The sequence below is a fragment of the Somniosus microcephalus genome, chromosome 22, assembly GCF_052327205.1.
Source record: "Somniosus microcephalus isolate GS21.2 chromosome 22, FLI_Smic_1.0, whole genome shotgun sequence".
Classification (NCBI taxonomy): Eukaryota; Metazoa; Chordata; class Chondrichthyes; order Squaliformes; family Somniosidae; genus Somniosus; species Somniosus microcephalus.
The window spans coordinates 68,889,500-68,913,727 of record NC_141008.1 but is presented as its reverse complement, the minus strand read 5'-3'; the positions used below and the strand labels follow the sequence as shown (position 1 = coordinate 68,913,727).

General features: G+C 44.1%; 1 long non-coding RNA gene across 1 annotated transcript in view; it reads right to left on the bottom strand.

The window, feature by feature from the left end:
- Positions 1-4,035: 4,035 nt before the first annotated feature.
- Positions 4,036-24,228, bottom strand: part of LOC147102504 (uncharacterized) — a 51,446-nt gene continuing 31,253 nt past the window's right edge. The window contains exons 2-3 of the long non-coding RNA XR_015073280.1: positions 11,332-11,487; positions 4,036-6,614 (exon numbers count right to left, since the gene is read on the bottom strand). This is a non-coding gene — a long non-coding RNA (uncharacterized LOC147102504). The remainder of the gene's footprint in view (positions 6,615-11,331; positions 11,488-24,228) is intronic.

Here is a 24,228-nt window from a genome sequence, read left to right as displayed (position 1 = left end):
TAGTAGATTTTACAAAAAGCATTGATGCCGCAACAGTTTTCTTCTATTTTAACCATTTTTTCTGACGTTCTTATTGTCACATATGGCAAAACATTTGTTTCATCTTTCTCCTGATCGCCCGCTGGGATATGGTTCCACGGGCGTCAGTAACCTTCTAATACTTCACTCAAGTGGCCATTGTTCATGCGAAAGGCTAAATGGAGAATGCCAGTGGACTATTCCACAATGGAGGGCATCACCACTCGCTCCTGCCCTCATGTTCACACACTGCCACTGGAGACCTCTGGACAGTGATCGTGGTGGCAGCTCCCGGCTGATTTTTGTCCCTTCTTCCTAGCCCAGATAAAAATTGAAACCCCCTAAAAAGCTGCTTTTTCAGCTGCGATCCAGCACAAATCCAGCTGCAGTTTTGGTCTCCTTATTTAAGGAGGGATATACTTGCATTGGAGGCAGTTCAGAGAAGGTTCACGAGGTTAATTCCGGAGATGAAGGGGTTGTCTTGGTTGGGCCTATACTCATTGGAGTTTAGAAGAATGATAGGTGATCCTATTGAAACACATAAGATTCTGAGGGGGCTTGACAGGGTAGATGCAGGGAAGATGTTTCCCCTCGTGGGGAAATCTAGAACTAGGGGACATAGTTTCAGGATAAGGAGTCACCCATTTAAAACGGAGATGAGGAGGAATTTCTTCTCTCAGAGGCTCGTGAATCTTTGGAATTCTCTACCCCGGAGAGCTGTGGAGGCGGAGTCATTGACTATATTCAAGGTGGAGATAGACAGATATTTGAGCTACAGGGGAGTCAAGGGTTATGGGGAGAGAGCGGGAAAGTGGAGTTGAGGCCAAGATCAGATCAGCCATGATCTTATTGAATGGCAGGGCAGGCTCGAGGGGACGAATGGCCGACTCCTGCTGCTATTTCTTATGTTCTTAAATCAGAAATGAGACCTTGGACCTCCCTGATCTGTACGACCCAGTACAGTACTCAAAGCTGTATTTACCCACTAAACCATCAGGGGAGCACCAATCTGTAGGGAAAGGGCAGGCGAGTGGATAGCTCTTCCAAAGAGCTAGCACAGGCACGATGGGCTGAATGGCCTCCTTCTGGGCTGTATCATTCTATGATTCTGTGATTCAATCGTACTCGTATATCTGCCGGGATGAAAAAGGTAAAAATATCCCACATGCCTAGCATCACCCATTTAATCTTTGTTTTAATTTATATGCCAGCTATTTATACTGGGCTTGAGCACACTGTAGAATCTTTCCCTCTGTTCCTATTTGTTATGCCATCTATATTTAGTAAAATTACCTTCTTTTTTTTAACTACAGAATGGAATGAAAGTCATTAAACAGGCAGTAAGTGCTATGTAATGAGTAGCTCACCATCCAGTGCACCAGGTGTTAACCTGGTTGAAGAACAGTGTGAACTTGTGAAACTAGCTAAACCGACAAAATCAGTCACTGAGCTCATTTCCCACGTTTACATCTTGCATCACAATACAGGTCTATTGCTGAGAGTGTGACACCTGTCTGGGAATAAATGGACCTGGACAAACATAATAAATAGATATTGGAAAGGGTTCTGTCAACACAGGCGACCTAGTTAATTGGCAAAAATGATCTGTTTGCCCTAATTGTATTGTGCAGCTACAACATTGTTGAAAGTGTCCCTCATGTTAGTCAGAGATTTGATAACATATGTTCTGCACAAGAATGTAGCCTTGCTAGAGAAGCCTTTGACTTTGCAACCACATCCCTTGGCGCTCATTGCACTCACCCACTCCGATACAATAAACAAACCATCCTTTTACCTAGTTACAGGAGTAAAACCAGTTAGCACCCAGTAAAGATGTATTGACTGAAAAAAGTATATAAAATGTGGTTGTATATTCTGAGTGACATTGGATATAAAAGAAAGAACTTGCATTTATATAGCGCCTTTCACGACCTCAGGACATCCCCTAGGGCTTTACAGCCAATGAAGTACTTTTGAAGTGTAGTCACTGTTGTAATGTGGAAAACATGCCAGCTAATTTACGCTCAGCAAGCTCCCATAAACCGCAATCTGATCATAGCCAGAGGGATAAATATTTGCCAGGACACTGGGGATAACTCCCCTGTTCTTCTTCCAAGCAGTGCCGTGGGATCCTTTACGTCCACCTGAGAGAGCAGATGGGGCCTCGGTTTAACGTCTCATCCAAAAGACGGCACCTCAGCACTGCACTGGAATGCCAGCCTGGATTTTTGTGCTCAAAGTCTATGGGGTTGGACCTGAACCCACAGCCTCCTGACGCAGAGGTGAGGATGCCACTGACTGAGCCACAGCTGACACGTTTCAAACTTAACACTGGGCAAGGGTATTGGCTACCCAAATTTTAATATTGCTATACTTATGAATGCCATGGACTGCCAATCAAATGAGAAATATGTGTCCTGTGGCATGAATCAGGTTGACTTTAATAGGATTTGATATTTTGTTGTATCAATAAACTTCAGTTTTGATGCTTCTAAAACTGAAAATACTGCAATGTGATTTAGTGCCATATAATGCATATCTAAGATTGCACCTAAACTCCAAATTGTAGGATTGATAGACCAGATATATTGGCAACTCATGTTAGTTATAGATTTGATGACATATGTTCTGCACTGTAATGTAACATTGGAGATAATAGGGCTGATTTTTCTGTACTTGACACCCAAAGAGTACTTCTTCCTTGGGTATAAATAAGGAAAATAAGGACCCGTGACAGCAAGTCTCCACCCCCTTTATGTTGCAGCAGGATTACCTGGGCTTCCACTGAGGATGGCAGAATGCCTGGACCTACAGTAGCCGTAGGCTAAAAGCAATGATCTAAATGAGGTGAGGCGCACTCCCAGGTCTCCGTATTTTCCTCTTTGTCTGGGCACTCCTCAAACTGGATGAACAATGTGAGCTTTCATCCTAATCCTCCAATTAGAGAGGAGGAGGCACCAAAAAGTTAGCTTCTTTTTTTTTCAGGGCTAGCAGGACAATCAACGGGCTTTGAAGCCTTTGGTTGCTATTTTTGGACAATAGCTAGAAAGCCCCAACATCAGTGGCCATTCCGGTGGCAGACCACCGCCACCCCTCCTCCCCCACACACACCATTTCCACAGAGGGTGGGGCTGCGCCAGGGGTGGGTCTGGCCCGTGTAAATGACCTGCTTCTGAAAATACAGCTAAATTCAGGTCATAGCCAGTGAAGTGTACTTTGGATGTCTGGTGTCCAAGAACAGGGGCCACAGGAAAATCGGCCCTATTGTCCACAAAAGTCATTTGCCTAAAAATGTGTTAACGCCGCACCCACTTTACAGGCGTAAAAGGCGCGCCTGAGCGCCAATATGGCGGGTGGCATCCGTGCGCGAATTCCACACCAGAGGTGCGCCGCCCAGCCTATTGGTAAAGGCCGAAGTATAGGCGTCCAGGGCTCGTGCCTGAAACTGGCGTTAGTGCCTTTGCATATGCGGGGCTGCTGCTTTCAGGATAACCATGTAAACCTGTGGTCTAACCAGCTGTCCGTAAAGGGACTCCTGGAGGCCGCCACCAAAAAGCTAAGTTTTAAGAAAAAATTCCTACCTGAATGTGAACCTTCTCAAGGGCAATTAGGGATGGCCAGCAATGGCCACATCCCATGAACAAATAAAAATAAAAGGAGTGCTTCTCCCGTCTCCACAATATCCCAAGGACCGTTTCTGCTCCCAGCTCGGTTGCCCCTCCCGATCACCTCCCTCTCTCCTGATCGCCTAGCCCCCTTCCCGATCACATTCCCCCCTCGGCTCGGCCCTCCCATAATCACCTTCCCCCGTCCCAAACCCTTCCCAAATGGTCAAATGAGATGCTGCGTTTTATAGCACCATAGATAACGGGAGAAAACAATTGATTTTTTTGGAGAGCATAGGTTTCTGTAGTAAAAACCAACCTGATACAATTGGGTTTCAAAAGGGACAATTTTTTTAATTAGTTTATTACACTCTCCAAATTGTCACGTAAAAAATATATACACAGATTAGAGTATGTTGCAACTGTTTTATTGGTAAATGCAGAACATTATTTCAAGTTACATCATAGAATGTTACAGCACAGAAAGAGGCCATTCAACCCATCATGCCTATGCCAGCACTCCCAAAGAGCTATTCACTTAGTCCCATTCCCCTGCCCTTTCCCCATATCCTTTTAAATGTTTCTTTTTCAAACATTTATCCATTTACTTTTTAAAGCTATTAAGGATTTTGCTTCCACCACTGTTTCTGTTAGGGCATTCCATGCCTTAACAACTCTCTGCATAAAACAATTTCTAACCTCATCATTCGTTTTGTGATGGTCTTAAATTTATACCCTCTAGTTACTGACTTGCCAACCAATGGAAATAGTTTTTCATGATTTATTTCATCAAAACCTCTCATAATTTTGAACATCTTTATTATATCTTCTCTTAACCTTCTTTGGTCTAATGCAAAGAGCCCCAGTTTCCTTTGTCTTTCTTCATAACTAAAGCCTTTCAGCGCTGGTATCAGCTTAGTAAATTTCTTCTCCACCCTCTCCATGGCCTTGATATCCTTTACTTAATTTGCCTGCAAAATATCCCAATAACATGGGTATTCTTAAATTATTTAAGAATACGTTATTAATACTAAGGCCTAGATATTAGCACACAAACATTTAACACATTTGGATGACATTCCTTTTTATCCGCTATTTTAGCAGAGTCATTAACCTATTTAAAATTAACGGGTTATGTGTGCATTAAAATAGCAGAGGAATGTAATATGAATGCCTCAAACATTTGTCCGCTAATAACACCACCAGTCATTTCTGGGTTTATGTTTCTTATGAACAATCCTCATTTAAAGGACTTTTAAAAAAGCTGAAAGCAAATGTTTCCAAAATCTACGTTGTACAGTTGTTACTGATGCCAACAGTGACAGTGGAGGGAGTCAAACAGTTAGAATATTTGCCAGGATTTAATTTGAACAGAATCGCATGTCATCTGTTAACAAATTTATAATTAATTTGTTGAGATAATATGAAGCAATGGAGAACAGAAATTGGACTCTACTAATATCAGGCTGTATTGTAATTCAGATAGCCACCAGTTTTCTGGTGCAGAAGTATCTTTGTGATGGGAGCAAGACCAACTATCATTTAATATGTTTCCGCTAGCATAAACAAATGATGTTTGGGGTGTGGCTTTCGTGTAGCGCCTACAATCTGCATTTCATAAAAGGCTCTTCTGTCGATTAAACTAAAATAAAGCTGGTGCTGTTGACCAGGTCCATCGCCACAGAAGGAACCCTTCCAGCTATTCCTTAGACGAAGGGTTTCAGTCACTGAGAGCAGGGGAGCCCTCAGGCATGGTGGATAGGATGGTTGCTGCTTGTCAACTGATTTCATAATGTAAAGATGTGGTCACTGTAGTATCACAGTCAATCCACGGCGTCTTCAATTGGTCCACCCAAAAACAACACTGACAAAGTAGTGCGTTTTATTACTTCACAATAGACTCCATATTCTAATATAATTTTTATATGACATGGGCACTGCTGTTTATGGCACCGTGAATGTATATTCAATTATATCTTTAGGCATGGTGCATATCTGACAGAAATAAATCCCAAACAACTCACAGATATCACCAGTGAGGTGGAACACATTAAATCTAGTTCACTGTAAGTTTTACATTTTAGAGTACTAAACCTAGGGAAATAAATAGGGTTGGGAGCTTGGCCACCACAGCTACATTAAACCCAAATAATAAATGAGCTTGTTTCAAAAGGCATTGTTCCTCTGCTTAAATAAATATATGTTACTCTGACGAAAAAATAAATTATCTAACCATATTCATAAACAAGCTTTTAAATAAAGATAATATAATTATTTTTAAATCAATATTACACTGAAGTAATGGTAGACCTATTGTTAAACATTTATAAGATGCTGACAGAACTTACACTTGATTTATTCTCGGAAAGCTTTAATTCTGAAATATTTATAGGACAAAATGTGAACATGGATTAACTAATTATTTAAGTTAAGGCCCATTTCGTACAATATATTAAACATGAAAGTAATTGGAGTACTTTAAACTTGTTTAACAACATATCCAACATGATATTTGAAAATTAATCACAGAAAGAATTGCTGCGAGTCTGGATTACTAACCGTACTGTAGCCCACTGCCATCACTGCAAGCAGGATAAAGTGGAAGAGCCATCAGCAGGGATGAGAGGCAGAGATCGGAAAGAGAGTGAGAGAAAAGACAGAGCAACAGAGAGTGAGAGCAAAAAGGGGGGAGAGAGAGAGATGGAGGGAGAGAGGGAGAAGATTGGCAGGAATATATATGGGAACCCATTTACGATGTGTGGCAGCCTTTTTACCAGTTTTTAGTTTGTACAAAGTACAGGACATTGGAAATAAAAACATGTTTCATACATTTATGTCATTGCTCTCTATAATACACCGCAGTTATAATTTATAAAATATCATCTTATATACAAACAGTGCTACATTATGTGCGTAATTTGAAATTCAGTTCTGTAAGAGGAAACCGAATCTTCTCAGTTGTTTTGTCTGCTGCTGAAAGTCCGAGATTAGCTGAAAGGAATGTAACAGTCTGTAAGATGCTCGCTATCTAAATACGATGCATAAGTAAGATGTTTGGTACAGAATATGCTATGATGTATGTATCCACCATCATTGCATCATAGGCAAAGCAATAGCTCTAAAGTACAATGCACAGCCCCGATAGCTCATAGGTAAAGTCTCTATCTCTCATCCATGTAAACCAGAAAAGTCACCAGTCTGTACAGTATCAAACCAAAAGAACAACCTTACACAAATGCAAGAAAAGGTCAAAATCCAGCAGACTTGGAGGACTATAAAAAGCAGAAAGGGATACAAAGAAAGTATTAAGAGGTGCAAAAAGGATTATGAAAAAAAGTTGCAAGGGATATCAAAGCTAACAGTAACACTTTTATAAATATATTAAGAGAAAGAGTTGTAAAAGGGAAATGTGGGCCCATTAAAGACAGACACAGATGATACTGTAATTGAAAATAAGAAAGTGGTAGACTTGTTAAATGAGTACTTTGTATCCATCTTCACAGTAAAGAAAGAGGATAAAATACCAACAGTACAAGGGAAATTAAAAAAATAAATGAAAGGGAAGAATTTATTGGATTTAATATTAGTTAAAAAAAAGATAATGGAGAAAATAATGGGACCTAAGACAAACAAATCTCCTGGACCTGGTGGTTTTCACCTGGTAGCATTAAAAGAAATAGGTGAGGAAATTGTAGATATGTTAGTCATCATTTTCCAAAGCTCTCTTGATTCAGGAATTTTGTCATTGGATCGGAAAATTGCAAATGTCACTACATATGGGAGGGAGAAACCAGTTAACTACAGACATATCAGTCTGACTTCAGTTGTGTGGAAGTTACTGGAATGTGTCATTGGGGACAGAGTGACTGAGCACTTGGAGAAGTATGAGCTGATCAGAGAGAGTCAGCATGGATTTGTAAATGGTCTGACTAATCTAGTTGAATTTTTTGAGGAGGTCAGTAACATGATGGATAAATGACTGTCTATGGCTGTTATATACATGGACTTCCAGAAGACATTTTATAAAGTTTTGCACAAGAGATTATTAGCAAAAATGAAATCACCAGGAATTGGAGGCAACCTTGCGACATGGGTTGGAAATTGGTTGAAAGGTAGGAGACAGAGAGTTAGGGATAAAGGAAGTGTATTCTGATTGTCAGGATGTGACAAGTGGTGTTCCACAGGGCTCTGCACTGGGGCCTCATCTTTTCACCCTATATATCAATGACTTGGATGAAGGAACAGGGAGATGTATATCCAAGTTTGCAGATGACACGAAGTTTGGAGGTACAGTTAGGGAGCAGGGAGCTACAAAAGGATATAGACAGATTAAGTGAGCAGGGAAAAACTGTAGCAAATGAAGTTTGATGTGCGGAAGTGTGAGGCCATCCACTTTGGATCCAAGAAAGACAAATTGGAATATTTTCTTAATGGTGAGAAACTAAGAACAGTGGAGATTTGGGTGTCTGTGTACACAAATCGCTAAAAACTAGTGAACGGGTACAAAAAGTAACCAAAAGGGCTAATGGAATATTGGCCTTTATGTCAAGGGGGCTGGAGTACAAAGGGGAAGAAGTTATGCTTCAGTTGTACAGAGCCTCAGTCAGACCTGGAGTACTGCATTTAGTTCTGGGCACCGCACCTCAGGAAAGATTATATTGGCCTTGGAGAGGGTACAGCACAGATTCACCAGCATGATACTGGGGCTTAAAGGGTTAAATTATGAGGACAGGATGTATAAACTTGGCTTGTATTCCCTTGAGTTTAGAAGGTTGAGGGGTGATCTAATCGAATGTTTTAAATGAGAGGGTAAATACAGAGAAGTTATTTCCTCTGGTGGGGGAATCCGGAACAAGGGGACACAATCTTAAAATTAGACCTAGGCCACACGGGAGTGAAATCAGAAATCACTTTTCACACAAAGGGCAGTGGAAACCTGGAACTCTCGCTCCCCAAAGGCTGTGGATGATGGGACAATCGGAGCTTTCGAGACGGAGATTGATAGATTTTAGTTAGGCTAAGGGTATCAAGGGGTATGGATCAAAGGCGGGTGGATGGAGTGGAGGTGCAGATCAGCCATGATCTGATTGAATGACGGAACAGGCTCGAGGGGCCGAAAAGCCCTACTCTTGTTCCTATGTCTGTGCTGAGTTTGTTGTTCTCGGTGGCTGCAGCCTACATTAGGAAAGGTTTCTAATTAACCCTTACAGGAACTAAGGCCGTGATTTCGCGAGGCGGGCCCAGGGCGGCCGGGGTTGGTAGCACGGTCCCAGCCTGCTCTGTTGATTTTCCGTTAATAGAGCTTGTTAATCCCACCCAGCGAGGTTCCCGCCCAGTTAAAAGGAAGCGGGTCTGATGATGTCATTTGATGATGCATCATCAGCCGGTTTCCTTAAAGGGGCCATGTCCAAATTTACTTTGACAGTTGTGCTGTCAGTGTTCTACAGCATTGAGGTGCTGCAAACACCGACAGGCACTGCACAGAAGTGCACAGCTGCACCCAGGCTCTCCCATGACTCCCTCCATATGCTTATGGAGGGAGTCACAGCACGCAGGGAGGTCCTCTTCCCTTCCCATGGGCAGAAGAGACCTCCCCAGGAGACCAACGCAACCTGGTTGCACATTGCACAGGAGGACACAAGCAGGGATGCTGTCAGGAGGATCAGGCTGCAGTGGCGCAAACCTTTCAATGATCTCAGTAGATCACGAAATGTTACTGCAAAGCCACACTCAACCTCATCCTGCTGTGCCACTCATCACATCCCCATCACTCTGCCTTCCCTACCCTACTCCTGCACATCCTTATTCACACCAACTTACCTTGCACCTCCACCCATCCCTCTCTATCTACATTATCACTTCCCCATCTCACTAGCCCCCCCTCACACTCACCCTCATCCTAGTGCAATCATACCAACTAACAATGCACAAGGGTAGGCACTTGGGTGTTTTCACCAATGTTTATGTAAAGGTTCTGTTAATGTGTTGTCAAACATTGAAATCTTTATTTTCAACACTTTGCATTCTTGGACAGATTTGTGTGCACCTTTGGAAGTGGCTTAGTGAGTTGCAGTGGATGGTGAGACATAATGGTACCCCCAGCAATGGTGATGAGTGAGAAAGGAATGGCTTGGGCATTGTAGGGATGCTTCACGGTGTTGGTGTGGGGTGGTACCAACCTGACGCATCATGTGGCAGCCAGGATGTACAGCGTCAAGTGAAGTAAATCTAGCCATGGTGAGACCACCCCTGGCCTCCTGGGCAGCAATGTGGTCGGGTGCTGATACCTTGTGTCCTGTGCAACATCCGTTGATTGCGGAGAAGGTTAGTGTGGATGTTGGTGCTGCTGGTGTGCTTGGTGCTGCTGGTGTTGGGGCTGACCGTGGTGGGATTCTGAGGACCAAGGTGTGATTTTTTTCAAGGGCACCGATGCTGATGGAATAGACAGCAGGTGAGGTTGAGAATACAAAGGCGATCTGTCAATGGTGAGAGAGGTTGTTCTAATGAGGTGACACTGGATAGAGAGTTTGCTCCAAACACTTGCAACCTGCATAAAGCTCAATCTGTCTTCCAAATGCAGTAAGCAACAGCTTCTAACCTTGGAAAGTGAAGACCTATGAAATGGGAGCTTTTATCGACTATTTGCAGCTGTCAAGTTAGTAAATCATCCCGTGCTGACACAACACCCGACCTCCTTACCTGACGTGATCCCCGAGCAGCAGGGAAGCCATTGGCGAACTCTACAAATCTAAAGATTAGCTTAAAATAATACTTCATTGCCTTTTAACAATCCAGCTAATGATCTAAATTGCCTCCCCCGCTGCTTGGTGTCAGGCCTGTTCAGCGCTGACAGACCCGACACCTGGGAGACTCGCGTGGAGGCGGGTTGACAGCGGACCCGCCTCCGACCCTGTCCTCTCAGCGTCGGTAAAATTCCAGCTATGTGGACTTCACAGTTGAAGTCTCCACGGTTGAATAGCTTGCTGGCAGTCGCTGTAAAGACTCGCTTGTGAATAATGACCCCTTGGGCAAGGGTGGGATTGAAAGCCCTGCCCTCGGAAGCCTGCACTAAGGAAGGAGTCAGCATCTTCAGCAGAGAAAGAGAGGGGAGAAAATTGAAGAGAAAAGTTGGGGAAAAAAGTCTGTGTGAAGTATTTTGGTTTACAACACACTAATATTTTACTATAGTCTCAGTATTGAAGTCTCCGATCTAAAAAGCTATTCCTGTAGCTTTATTTTGCCGACTGTTATGAAGATAAACATAGGAAAAAACTGACTGCTGCTAAACTTTTCCTCTAACCGGGTTCTTACTGTTGTGATACAAACACCAGCACACAAGTGACATTATCTGCTGATAAAAGCTACAACATTTCACTGAACAAGGGCAAGACTGCTTGGACAGTGAGGTTTAGGGACTCAGTGGGCCCATGGAGAATGCTTAGCAGAGCCATCAGAATAGTGTCTGAGTCCATTCTCGGCATTCTTTGTAACCTCATGGGGGCGTGAAATTCGGCGCTGGTGGGAACGTAAAATGGGCGATAGCAAATCGGCAGCTCATTTTACACCCTGCCCGATTTGAGGGCAAGGGAAAAGAAAAATAAGGTGGGTTGGAAACGGGCTGCCGGTTCATTATTGCATGTTTTGCACTCCCACCAAAGTTGAATTTCATCCCCATGGCCTGGATCTGATTTTGGTGCTCCAAGCGTACCAACAGGCAGCTACAATGAAGGTGTTTCAGACGGCATCTGATGTTCTACGGCCTGGTGCCTTGAGTAGGAGTGAGCTGATCAAGACCAACTGAGCAGCTTCTGCATTCGTTTTGATGGGAATAACCGTATGGAAACCACAATCTCCTCATCGTGACCTGAAGGGCAGAACAGAGAAAAGAAGCATTAACATTTTAAAAATCTCCCCCTAGCTTTGTAACCTTTTACAATACGTAGTTGTTCCTTTTTGCCCCATTCAGTAAGTCTGTTGATACCATGCACCATCACCAGGCAACATATTTCAAAGTCTTTGACAATGCTACTGCGAACTGGTGTCTAAGAGTCCCGTTCGCCCATCTCCCCTGTGCTCGCTGACCTACATTGGCTCCCGGTTAAGCAGCGCCTCAATTTCAAAATTCTCATCCTTGTTTTCAGATCCCTCCATGGTCTCACCCCTTCCTATCTCTGTAATCTCCTTCAGTCCCACAACCCCCCCCAGATATCTGCGGTCCTCTAATTCTGCCCTCTTGAGCATCCCTGATTATAATCACTCAACCTTTGGTGGCCGTGCCTTCAGTTGCCTAGGCCCTAAGCTCTGGAATTCCCTCCCTAAACCTCTCCGCCTCGCTAACTCTCTTTCCTCCTTTAAGACGCTCCTTAAAACCTACCTCTTTGACCAAGCTTTTGGTCACCTGCCCTCATTTATCCTTATGTGGCTCGGTGTCAAATTTTTTGTCTTATAATTCTCCTGTGCAGCGCTTTGGGACGTTTTATTACGTTAAAGGTGCTATATAAATACAAGTTGTTGTTGTTGTGGTGCACAAAAATGATTCACCCTCCAAATTGTTTTCTCACTGGGGAAACAGGTCCAACCCCAATCAGTGCTTCCAAAAGTATAGCTAAGCTGCGAACTACCTGTGTCAGGAACTAGAGAGGAGAACCTGTGTCAATTGCTGGATAATTTCTTCCTTATCCAAAAGCAATGTAAAAACATATTGATATTCCTACAGCCATGACCCGACGTGTCCATGCACAACCCTACTCTGTCACCAGAGCCACCTTGAATTCCCATCATTTCATCGTTTTCACCACACTTCAAACAGAACTTCAATGTAGCACTATGAAACCCTTGTGCTGGTGCTCTGTCAATCTCAGGATGCGTGCTATGCTCATGCTGGATAGATTCATCGCAAGTGAGAAGGTGGGTCACAGTAAGTTGGAACAAGGGAGAAGGGGTTGGCGATGGAAATTAACGGGCTCGCTAGTTGACGTTTCATCCTAAGCCTTGTGGTGCTGCCAAATCAGGTCTTGGGAGGTAGTGATTGGTTTGGGCTCTGGGAGAAAGTTCCATCTGCTGGATCAAGCTTTTGTGAGGAGGTTGGGCCTGCACTTTTGGTTCTTGCTGCCCTCTTTGATTGTCTGTGAATGAATACCATCAATGATGATTTCTAGGTAGAGACCCTGGAGTGCAAACTGCTTTAGGCCCGTTTAGGGGCCTGAAACGGGCTTCACGCACAGAGCGTAGGCCCCAACGACGGGGGGGGTGGGGGGGAGGGGAGAGGCCCAAGTTCAGCTCGAAACTGGGCGTCGGGCCTCATTAACATTATTTGAGTGCGCTTCATGTGCTTGTCATGCCTCCACAGGCAGCTCGCCTATTTTAAAAAGATGAATTTTGGACTGCTTGCCTTGCCAGCAGCTGCCCGAAGATAAAACCCGGGGGATTTTCGACGGTGAGGGGGCAGTGATCGTGATACTGTGGAGTCGGGGGAGCACTCCTGCTCCTCCTGGCTCCAAAGGAACATTTTTTTTTTTTTTTTTAACTAATCTTTTGGTGGCGGCCACTGCTTAGGTCGCAGCGGCCTGGTTCCTGCTCCTCTCTGTGATGTCAAATTTCCCAGAGGGGGCCTAAAGCAGGCATTCACCTCCTCATTTGCATAGCTATGCAGCCTAACAGCTGTTTTAGGCAGCCACCAGGGATACCTGGAAAATGGCACAACCCAAAATCGGATCAACCGTTTTCCAGGCGTCCTTTGGATGCGGGACGTTGGTCCCCGAAATTGGCCCTCGTTGCACCTGTTTTACCCATAAAATGAGAACAACGCGGTCCAATTTCTATTCTCCACGACCCCCACCCCCATGCTCAGGCTCAACAAATTACTTTAGTCCTGACCTCGGGCAAGTCCCCTCTACCGCCCCAGTGTGACAATATCTTGAGAATATCTATCGGTAACTTCCCAAGAAAATGAACATCAAATCCTGTCTGGTACTTGCTTTTAGCTAATAGGCATATCTTATTCCTTCATAAGGTCTCACTCCAGTCTTTGAAGGTGATAAGGCATCACATCAGACCCCAATTAAAGTTAAAAATATTAAGAAAATGTATTAAACAAAAGATGAACAAACATGTAACAGTTATATAACGTAGATATATAATTACAGTAAACATGATTCCCACCTAAGTCTTGAATAAAAAGATCATCACTCTAAGAGTTAAACTAACTCTTTAAAACTAGCTTTTTCAATTTTTTTTTTGTTCTTTTTAAATAACAGTGTTTCTTTTCCTTGAATTTCTTACCACTGTGGGAGCCAAATACATCTACACTATTTCTTGGAAATGCATAGCAGTATTCTGTCACCGGGTCGTAACAAGTACCTGTGATCATCCCTCATCTGGCACAACTTAGTCTAGATTTGAAAATGTACCCCTATTTATTTATATTGTAAATTCTTTTTTTTCCAACCGTCATCTGAGAGTGCAACTAATTTTTGAAAATAAATGTTTTGCCCTGTTATTCTTTTCTTTGAGTCCCCTCATAGGTGGGAGTCAGTTCCTATCTCTGACAATCCTGCTCTGTGACTGAGGCGTCTGTGAGGAAGCAGCATGGATTGGATCACTTTCTGATTTTCCCATCTTGCCCGACTTGCGTAAAAACATTTGGAAAGCATGAGTGAGGTGCACGAGTGAAAGAGTTACCGACAGCAGTGTGCATTAGAATCAGCAGATCACATTTCCCACACTCCACAGAGACTGATCATGGGAAGTATGAATTGTCTGATGTAACTACAGATGCAGCGAAACAGATAGTTGCTCCCCTCACGTCACTGACTAAGGCAAAGCATCTCACCTGCACTCAGTGCCTCCTCAGCTGGCTTGGGTGAGAGTAGCTGCTCAACTTGTGGGAAACCCAGCAAAGGCTCATCAGGACACCAGCAAACCATACACCAAGGGCACCTCAGCAAATGTAACTTTTGATAATTCTGGCAAAATACTAAAAAATAATTGTCAATCTATCGTCAGCGAGAGCAGCACTGAAAGATAACCTCAAAACAACCTCAGTCCTGCGCCGAGAGTTTAATTATCACCATTCCTGGGCCGTAAAAGGGTTAAATATTGCATTCAGATCATTACAAGGTTTCATTGAACCAATTCCTATGAAAAAAATTATACTTGAGCCGTTTATTTTTTTGCAAACGTATGTATGAATTAATGATGGTTAAATCTGCTTTATAAAGTTTTTTATGCATACCTGCAGTTAAAGTGATCGGTTTAATTAACTTTACATATTTTCAGATTTAAAAAAAATTCTGATTATAGTAAAGATCATATATATTCTTCTCGATTTTAATAGAAATGCACAAACAGTATGCAGCCCCACATGAAAAATTAAAAAATGGTGGAAAATTGACACGGTTGCCTCTCAAGATCAAATCCCACTTCAATAATTTCTGCAGGATTCTCTCGTCTCTGGCGCAGATAAATTCATGTCAAGGTGCAGCAACACAGATAGCCTGACTCTATGCATAGTAAACGGCTTTCAGAGAGAGGCAATGCCCAGAGCAAGGCCTTATCAGAGCAGGCTGGCTCCCATTTATCTGATCCCTCGTCGAATGCAAAAACAGGGCTTGATCTGCAGTTCCTAGTTTGCAGGGGAAGGCTTGGGGGGGGGCTGGTGGTGGGGGTGGAATGAAGATACAAACAGAAGAAATGAGTCAGGATAGGGAAAAGGGAAATAAATTTGAAAAAATTAGCGGCCACACAAATCAGCAGATGAGTCTGTCACCTAGGCAGCAGAAGGCCCATCTGTTGAACAGCGTTTGACACCCAGTGTCAGACACCCACCCCCAAAGGCTGACAATAAATCAAGTTTACCAGGCAAAAAAAATGGGCACAGTTCTGGACCCTGCTTTGCATATGGGGACAGAAGCTCGCACATTGACAGTGCGGCCAGGTGCAGACATAAGGATTTAAATCTTTGTGTTTTTTTGTGTGCATTGAATCCTCCCTGATATCCGCACAAACCTCCCTATTAACTATTCGAGGACTGAAGAGTTTCCTTTTGCCAAATCCAGCAAGGAATTTTTTTTTTAACAAACGGTATTTTTACAAAAGTAACATTTTGGAATAAATATTGTAGAACATAGCACAGGGGGGAAAAAAGAAGTGTGCCTTTTGCCTTTCGCTGATGAACAAAGTGCTTCAGTAGTATATCGGAGCTCCACTCACATGCACACAGGCACAGATCATTGCAAGCAGACTGTCCACCCTCCCCAAGGAACAGCAAAACTGGTGCAACCCCTCCCCCAGCAGGGGGGGATACTTTGGGACACCCCAAGGAGCAGCAACCCCTCCCCCCCACCCCCCCACCCCCACTGATCACCAAACCTATAATTTTCTCCCCGCAACTGAGCATCGAAAGTTGACCTAGCCTCCCCAGCCCACTGAGCAGTTTAATTGAGCAACCCCTCACCTAAGCATCACTACCTGTTATCTCAATCACGCCTCTCCCCCACTGCACTGTAAAGCAAAATCTCCATTGGTACCCTCCCCCCACCACTGAGAAACAGAAGCCAAAATTGTCCCCTGTTAAAAACGTTGTCCCCCACCATCACTTAACCCAGTCCTGCGTCACCCCCCCTCCAAGTAGACTCACAAACCATCCCTGCTGTAATATTTAAACCACGCCCCACTGCGCAGCTGAATCACCACTACAGCAACAACTGCCACCCCTTCCCAAGGTGCAGCAATCCTCTCCCACCCCAAGTTTTTTTTTATTCGCTTATAGGATATGGGCGTCGTTGGCAAGGCCAGCATTTATTGCCCATCCCTAGCTGCCCTTGAGAAGGTGGTGGTGAGCCACCTTCCTGAACCGCTGCAGTCCGTGTGGTGAGGGTACTCCCACGGTGCTGTTAGGGAGGGAGTTCCAGGATTTTGACCCAGCGACGATGAAGGAACGGCGATATACTTCCAAGTCAGGATGGTGTGTGACTTGGAAGAGAACTTGGAGGTAGTGACACTATTAGCACCCCCCACCCCCACCCTCTAGACTCCCACTGAAGGCAGCGTATTGAGCCAGTGAACTTCTCTCCCCCATCACTGAGCATGCCGTGGCGAACCCACAAAGTGCTGCTCATCCCCTCCCCTCCGTCCCAATTGAGCAGTGAATCTGCTCCTGTAGAACCTTAGAGCACTCGACCTATTGAGAAGGAAACCAGGCCTGGGGAAACGAATGAAAGAAAGAAAGACTTGCATTTATATAGCAACTTTCACGACCACCGGACGTCCCAAAGCGCTTTACAGGCAATGAAGTTCTGTTTTTTTTTGAAGGGTAGTCACTGTTGTAATGTAGGAAACGCGGCTTCCCAACCAGTGTCAGCAGAAATTGCAGCACTGCAGATAGGAAGACCAGTGCACTGCAATTACCCTCCCTCAACCACCCCACTCATCCCCACTGAGATGGAAATCCAGGCTTAATGGAGGGAAGGGCAATTCTCTGCAGCTCCACAGGCACAGTTTCCTTGCCTTCCCCCCCCAACCCCACCCCCTCCGCTACTCCTCTCCCTCCTGTCCCATCCCCCTAACCCATCCTCACCTCCTGTCCTCTCCTCCATCTCCCTTTCCCTTTCCCCTCCTCTCCTTCCCATCCTGGATCAAGTAATCCTCCCACCCGCTAACCGTGTTTTACCTAAGACAGAAAGATTTGCATTTATATAGCGCCTTTCACAACCTCAGGACGTCCAAAAGCGCTTAACAGCGAATAAAGTATCTTTGAAGTGGAGCCACTGTTGTAATGTGGGAAACACAGCAGCCAATTTGCGCAAAGCAAGGTCCCACAAACAGCAATGCGATAATGACCAGATAATCTGTTTTTTTAGTGACGTTGATTGAAGGATAAATACTGGCCAAGACACCAGGGATAACTCCCCTGCTCTTCTTCGAAATAGTGCCGTGGGATCTTTTACATCCACCTGAGAGAGCAGGTTTAATGTCTCACCTAAAAGACGGCACATCTGAAATTGTAGCATTCCGTCAGTGCTGCACTGGGAGTATCAGCCTAGAATATGTGTTCAAGTCCCTTAAGTGAGAGTGCTACCACTGAGCCACAGCTAACACCCGTGACCTAAATACTGCAAATCATCTCAACTCGCCATGTGCAACACCTTGGGAGATTGACTAGTATAAAATGGAAATGTCATTTATAATCCAATTCAAATTATTTTACTTTTTTAATTTAGTCTGTTGTATTTTTTTTGTTGCTATTTTGATCTCTTCTCCTTCCATTCATTCCTACTAATCCAAACTTAACTCCTTGACTAGGAGCACAATATAATCCAACCGCAAAAAAAGACCTTTGGAAGGACAATGTTGTTCCTTGATCAGTTCACGAAATGCTGAAGTGTTGCAGGGAAAGAATCTTCCTCTGACAGGGTTTTACGCCCCAATGACATAGCCGCGACTAGTAAAAACCTGTGTGCAAAGCAAAGCGTAAACTGGGGTTTGAACAAGAATTTCCTTACAAGGTGTTTTTATGTTGCAGCTACTGGTGATTTATTTAAAACATCAAACGTGATACATTTTGGTAAAAACAACCATAATTATACTCTGGTCATTATCGCATTATCAGTAGGCTCAGTCCTGTGGAAGAGCGGAGGGATTTGGGGGGGTGCAGGTTCACAGAATATTAAAGGTAGCCCCTCAGTTTGATAAGGCTGTAAAAAAAAAAAAATTTTTACGTTTTTCACAAGAGGTAAAAGCCAAGGGGGAAAGTATTCAGTTGGTTTGCGCCCCCCATTAGCACCTTAAGAGGGCGCTAATGGGGCGCAAAGCAATTAGCGTCCAGGTGCGGCGATGTTTGCGCCGCTCACGAAATTGACCAGACATTTTTCGGCGGCACTAAACACTACCATCACGATCTCCTGTGCCCGCAGATCGTGATGTCAGTCGAGCGTGCAATGCCCCGGTAGCGCCCCAGACCGGATATTGAGTGGCGCCCCCTACCTTACCACCTGCCGCTAGCAACGACAGGTTGAGGGGAACGTTTTGCAGTCGGGAAGGGACTGGGGGAGCGCTATTTAAAGGTGACCGCTTCCTGCCTTCTTTTTCGGCGACATTTTTGCACCACGCATTCTGAGTGAGAAAGAGAGACTTCTGGAGATATTCAATGCTGTGTTGAGGAGTTTTGGGTACTGAGCAGCACTTTGCAGGTTCATTTTGATTTGATCTACCTTGCATCAATTTAGAAGAGACTATGGGGGCTGCACTCTGAGCTCTTTCCCTGAGCCTCTCCATTGTTCTTTCCAGCAGATTTGATGTACAGGTCTCTCCAGGCCGAGATTCAAGGCTGCAATGAGCAGGATGTGGATGGAGAGCACGATCGACCCTCCCCTTTAAGAATTGACCGGCGCCAGTGTGTCTGTGTTCCATTGCTGACTGACATCACATGAGCTTCGCCAGCACTCTGAGATAGCGCCTCGCTCCTCGGCATTAGCGCCTTAAGAGAGGTGTGAAGCACCTGATTTAGCGCTCCAATCACCTCCAGGGGCGATAGAAGCCAAGTTTGCAGTCGGAGGCGATAATTAGCGCCAGGTGCTAAACTTTGCGCCCAGTCGATAATTGCACCCCAAATGGGGCAATACCGAATTTCTCCCCCAAGAGGTAACGAGCCTATAAAAAACCTGAAAAGAACCTCAGTTAAAATATTGTATTAGGCTTCACACTATAGGAAGGATATCGAAGCTTTAGAGCGGGTACAATGTAGATTCACTAGGATGCTGCCTGGTATGAGGAAATACAAATATGAAGACTAGAAAAATTGTGGCTTATTTTGTTAGAGTAACGCAGATTACCATGCAATGTGATGGAAGTCTTTAGAATTATGAAAGGATGGGACAGGGTAGATAGAAGAAGATTGCTTCAGTAGCTGATTGATCTCGAGCAACGGATCATATAGAAAAGATTAAGGGGGAAAATTGGGTTGCTTTGTGCCCAAGGGGGCGCTAACGGGGCGCAAAGCACTTAGCGCCCAGACACAGGGCTGCTAACACTTCCCGCAAAATTCAGCGGGAGGTTAGCGGCGGTGGTAGTCGGTAGTGCCCCGCGGCGCTGCGCCTCCGGCAATTACGTCATCGCCGTGCGCAGCGCCCTGCTTGCGAACTTCGCTCGCGGCCCCTGACCTACCACCGGACGATATGTCCGACAGGTTCAGGGTGCCGTGTTTGTGACCGTGACCGCGGCCGCGCAAATTAAAGGTGCCGGGCGGCCATTTTTTTGGGTCGCTTGCCAGCACCTGCCCCCTTTTGCCTGCTCATGCGGGGTGCCGGCTGTGATCGGTCAGCCCGGCACTCCTCTTGAGTGCCGGGCTCTTTTGCCAGCACGCACCCCGCTCCCCGGTGGTCCAGCAGAGCCCCGGTGCGCGTTGCGCTAGGCCCCTCCCCTTTAACCAGGACGGAGGCCTGCAATACCGTGGCGCTATTGCACGTAGCGCCGCAATATTGAATGGTAGCGCCCCAAGAGGGAGGGGGAGCGCTTCCAGTAGTGCCCCGCCTCCTGCTTGGGGTGCTACCATTCAATTTCCGGCGCAGGGCGCTAACTTTTTCGGGACGCTAAAAGTAGCACCCCAGCGAAGTTAGCGCCGCAAAGGGGGCGCGACCCAATTTAGCAAGCGAGCAAGAGAAACTTCTTTACACAGAGAGTTGTGAGGATGTGGGGTTAGTGGTTGAAGCAGAAACTGTCAACATTCAAGATTAGATTGGATAAGTGGATGATGGTGTTAAAGGGATGTGAGCACAGGTTGGGTAAATGCGATTAGGACTATTTGCTTGCATGGAGGGTAAACGCCAACATGGACCGAATGGCCCGAATGGCCTGTTTTCCATGTTGTAACTTCTACGTATTTCTATGATAACAGTCTGGAAAAATACTAAGTCTGAGTGATGTGTTTCTTGTTTTATATGGCATTAATGATTACTGTAGTTCCCCAATGGTTTGCCCTTTGCTTTAACTGGAATACTTTTTTTCCATCAAAGTCATGCACTTCAACTGATTTTCCCCTGCCAAGGGCAAATAAGCAGTGCTTTTTTGAATGACCAACTGAGAGTCTAAATTAAAACAGTAATGTCAAATCTTCTTAGTATACTTTATTTAATTTAGTGTAATTTTCTTTCTTCTTATACCCCAGCTCTTTCCACCAATTCCTACCAACTCTATTAGGCCTACACCTACGATGGAGGGCAGCCAGGTCACAGCCTCTGACACAACCTCCATTACCAGTGCCTCTCCATGGCTCATCCAAAAAAAAGACTGCCTTCTCTGGGCTTTCCTTCCATAGCATCCCAGATGGGAAACTCGTCAAGCATCTTAATGGTTAGCTGTGATCAACCTACAAATGAATTTCCATCTTTAAATCAATCTGAATCAAATGTATTTGGATTTATTCTGACAAAATTAATTTTGGTCCAATTTAGAGCATTCTGAGTTTGCTGCCACTGTCCCTTTAAGAAAATGGCCCTGTGTGCACAATTTTTTCCATTCTGTACATGTACACAGTACCATTTGGGAAGTGTTCCACCAAAAGCTTCCATACCTCCATGTTTCACAGCTTTCTGCTGTTAGCAGTTGGAAGTGCCTGCCAGATAGATGGTTCCACTTATACATTTTAGTTCATTATTTAAATTTTGCAATGCTGTTTCCATCCAATTTGTTTTATTTTCATCATGCTTTTAGAATTAAAAAAAGAAACCAAAGACTTGCATTTATATAGCGCCTTTCACGACCTAAGGATGTCCCAAAGCACTTTACAGCCAATGAAGTACTTTTTGAAGTGTAGTCACTGTTGTAATGTAGGAAATGCGGCACAGCAAGCTCCCACAAACAGCAATGTGATAATGACTAGATAGTCTGTTTTTAGTGATGTTGATTGAGGGATAAATATTGGCCAGGACACCAGGGATAACTCCCCTGCTCTTCTTCGACATAGTGGGATCTTTTACATCCGCCTGAGAGGGCAGATGGGACCTCGGTTTAACGTCTCATCCAAAAGACAGCACTTCTGACAGTGCAGCACTCTCTCAGTACTGCACTAGAGTGTCAGCCTAGATTTATTTGTGCTCAGGCCTCTAGGGTGGGACTTGAACCCACAACCTTCCTGACTCCGAGGTGAAGAGTGCTACCCACTGAGCCACAGCTGACACTATTTTGTCTATTTTGGTGATGTTTTACTTGGTCTTTGTGTATACTTCCCGGCACTCTTCAGAGGGTGCTGATCCACCCACAGTATCAAGTTCCACGGCAGACTAAGAAAGCTTTTCCTGTCAACTTTACAGAGTTATACTTTGGGATTTTGGATGTGGGTAGAGATTGACACTGGATCCACCTGTACCTCAGGTGATCTGCATTTTGATCCAAAGTTCAGTCGATGCCGTGTTGATCCCTGCAACCTATAGCTGCTATTCCGCTGAATGAAACGGTCAAACATGCCACCCGTTATAATGGTGTGATCGAGCAGGCTCCTTAATCTTTTCAGAGCTTCAATTTGTTTTCCTGCTAGAATACACATTTTGCTTTTGTTTTGTTCTATTGTGCTAAAATATTCCAAGCCGAGTATTCTTGTACCTTTTCTGGACCAATGTCACTGATACCCTGGTGAACAAGCAGCACAAAAGCCAACACTTTAGTGTTAATAGATGTATGCCATACAAAGTTTCATGGTCACATGATCTTTGTGAACCTGCATAATCCTAAAAATGTAGGTAATTCAAATATATTACTGTTAATCTAATAAAGGTATGTGAGATGTTTTAAATATAATTTCTTAAAATTAGTTTAAACGTGAGAGTAAATTTTCAGTGCTTGAAGATACACAACTTTTTTTGTGTTATTACGATCTTTCTAAATGTAGTTTGATTTAGGTTTTGCGACCAAGCTGGAATAGAAAATGTATAATGTTATGTAGGTTAGATCTGTGGAGGTAGTTACATTCATTCAATTCAATTATAGCAAAAAAGAATATTGCTCCTTTAATATATAATATAGATCTACAGTAGCATGCTTTAAAAAAAATCCTAATGATATATAGATTAATGTGAGAGAACTTAACTGAAAGGGATCATTGCCTATTTGGCTGAAGCTAGTCCATGATGTAAATTGGCAGACAAAGAGGTGAACAGTCAATACAGATTAAAATTATGCTATCCTTGTACACATTTGGACTTGCATTGATTGAATCACAAAGCCAGAAACCTGTACTTAGCCAAAACAGACAGCGGGAGAATGGGAGATGGCATGGGGAGCTGGATCTATGCCATCTCTCTCCCAGGGTAAAATATTGGCACAGCTACAGATGATGTCTTCAGCCAAATGAGCAAAGTACAACTGAAGAGCAAAGCCAGTCCGAGGGACTGGGAGCTAACATAAATTCTGAGCCGGGCAGCTTTACCTCCCAATTTATTTTTGTGTCGCTGCAAGTACAATATTTACTGAAACATTCTTCTGAATAATATTACACTGACACGAGTACGGAGTCTTATCTGAGCAAAATAGAAGTGACAACTTCAGTCAGACTGTTTTCTCTTATCCTTCATTCATTTATTTTTATGCTAATGGCTTTTTTTTGCATCAATCAGCCTCCAACTCCAACAGATCGCTTGTCAGGCTCTGCCTAGTTTAGCTACATTAGAAAAAAAAACTGGAAAATATACTGAATAATAGATCGGATTTTTAGCAGATGAGGCTTTACGTTTAATCTTTGCACGTCTCGCCCCAGTCTGTGCTTTATCATGTCTTTACAGCCAACAGCTTGTTTATGAATAAAAAATGTGGCATGAAACCAAAGAGTGAGTTGTCTTTGTTTTGTCAAGTGTACCGAGACAAAATGCTTGCTCTCACAAGTCTTCACTTCTTACAAGCCTTCTGGGACCCCAGGGGCAGCTGGACCAATGCTACCTGCAGAACGGTTGCTATGGCAAGCATGCTTTACCCCATGACAAGTTAGGAATATTCATGAGCTGAAACTCTGCCGAATCATCTGCATGTCTGAGTGTTCTGAGTTCTAATATGCAAATCGACTGCTTTGACAGGCAGCCACTTTATTAACTCATTAAGCCCATCTTGTCCCTTTAAAGACAGCATAATTACAAATAAAGCTGTCACTCTTTGTTTACAAATGCTGTTCAGGTTGTGCTAAGGACCAGAGTGACCTGCTTTCAGAACCCAGTAGGTCGGGAGAAGGCTAGGAGGAACTGTCCAAGGTTTGGCACAGCGCATGATAAGAAAAAGGTGGATAAACCATTGAAACGGTCAGGTTGTACTGCTGTGCCTAACAGACATCTTACACCACACTTGATACCTACTACACTCGTGCTGTTTTGACCTTCTATAATCCAGCATCCTTGACAATCTGACACCATTTTTAGCACACATTTTGTTATTTGCTGGGCATGCTATACCTTATTAATCCAGAAGCCTTGTTTAATCATCTGGTTCACTTAATAGGCTGGTCTGGCGCTCTGTGATAAAGCAGTTACTTTCAAGCTGACTGATTTCATTCATTGTTTATAGTGTCTCCTTCTCCCCAAGCTCCTTATACAGTGATTGGCTTGTGGGATTCTGTCAAACAGCGTGATTA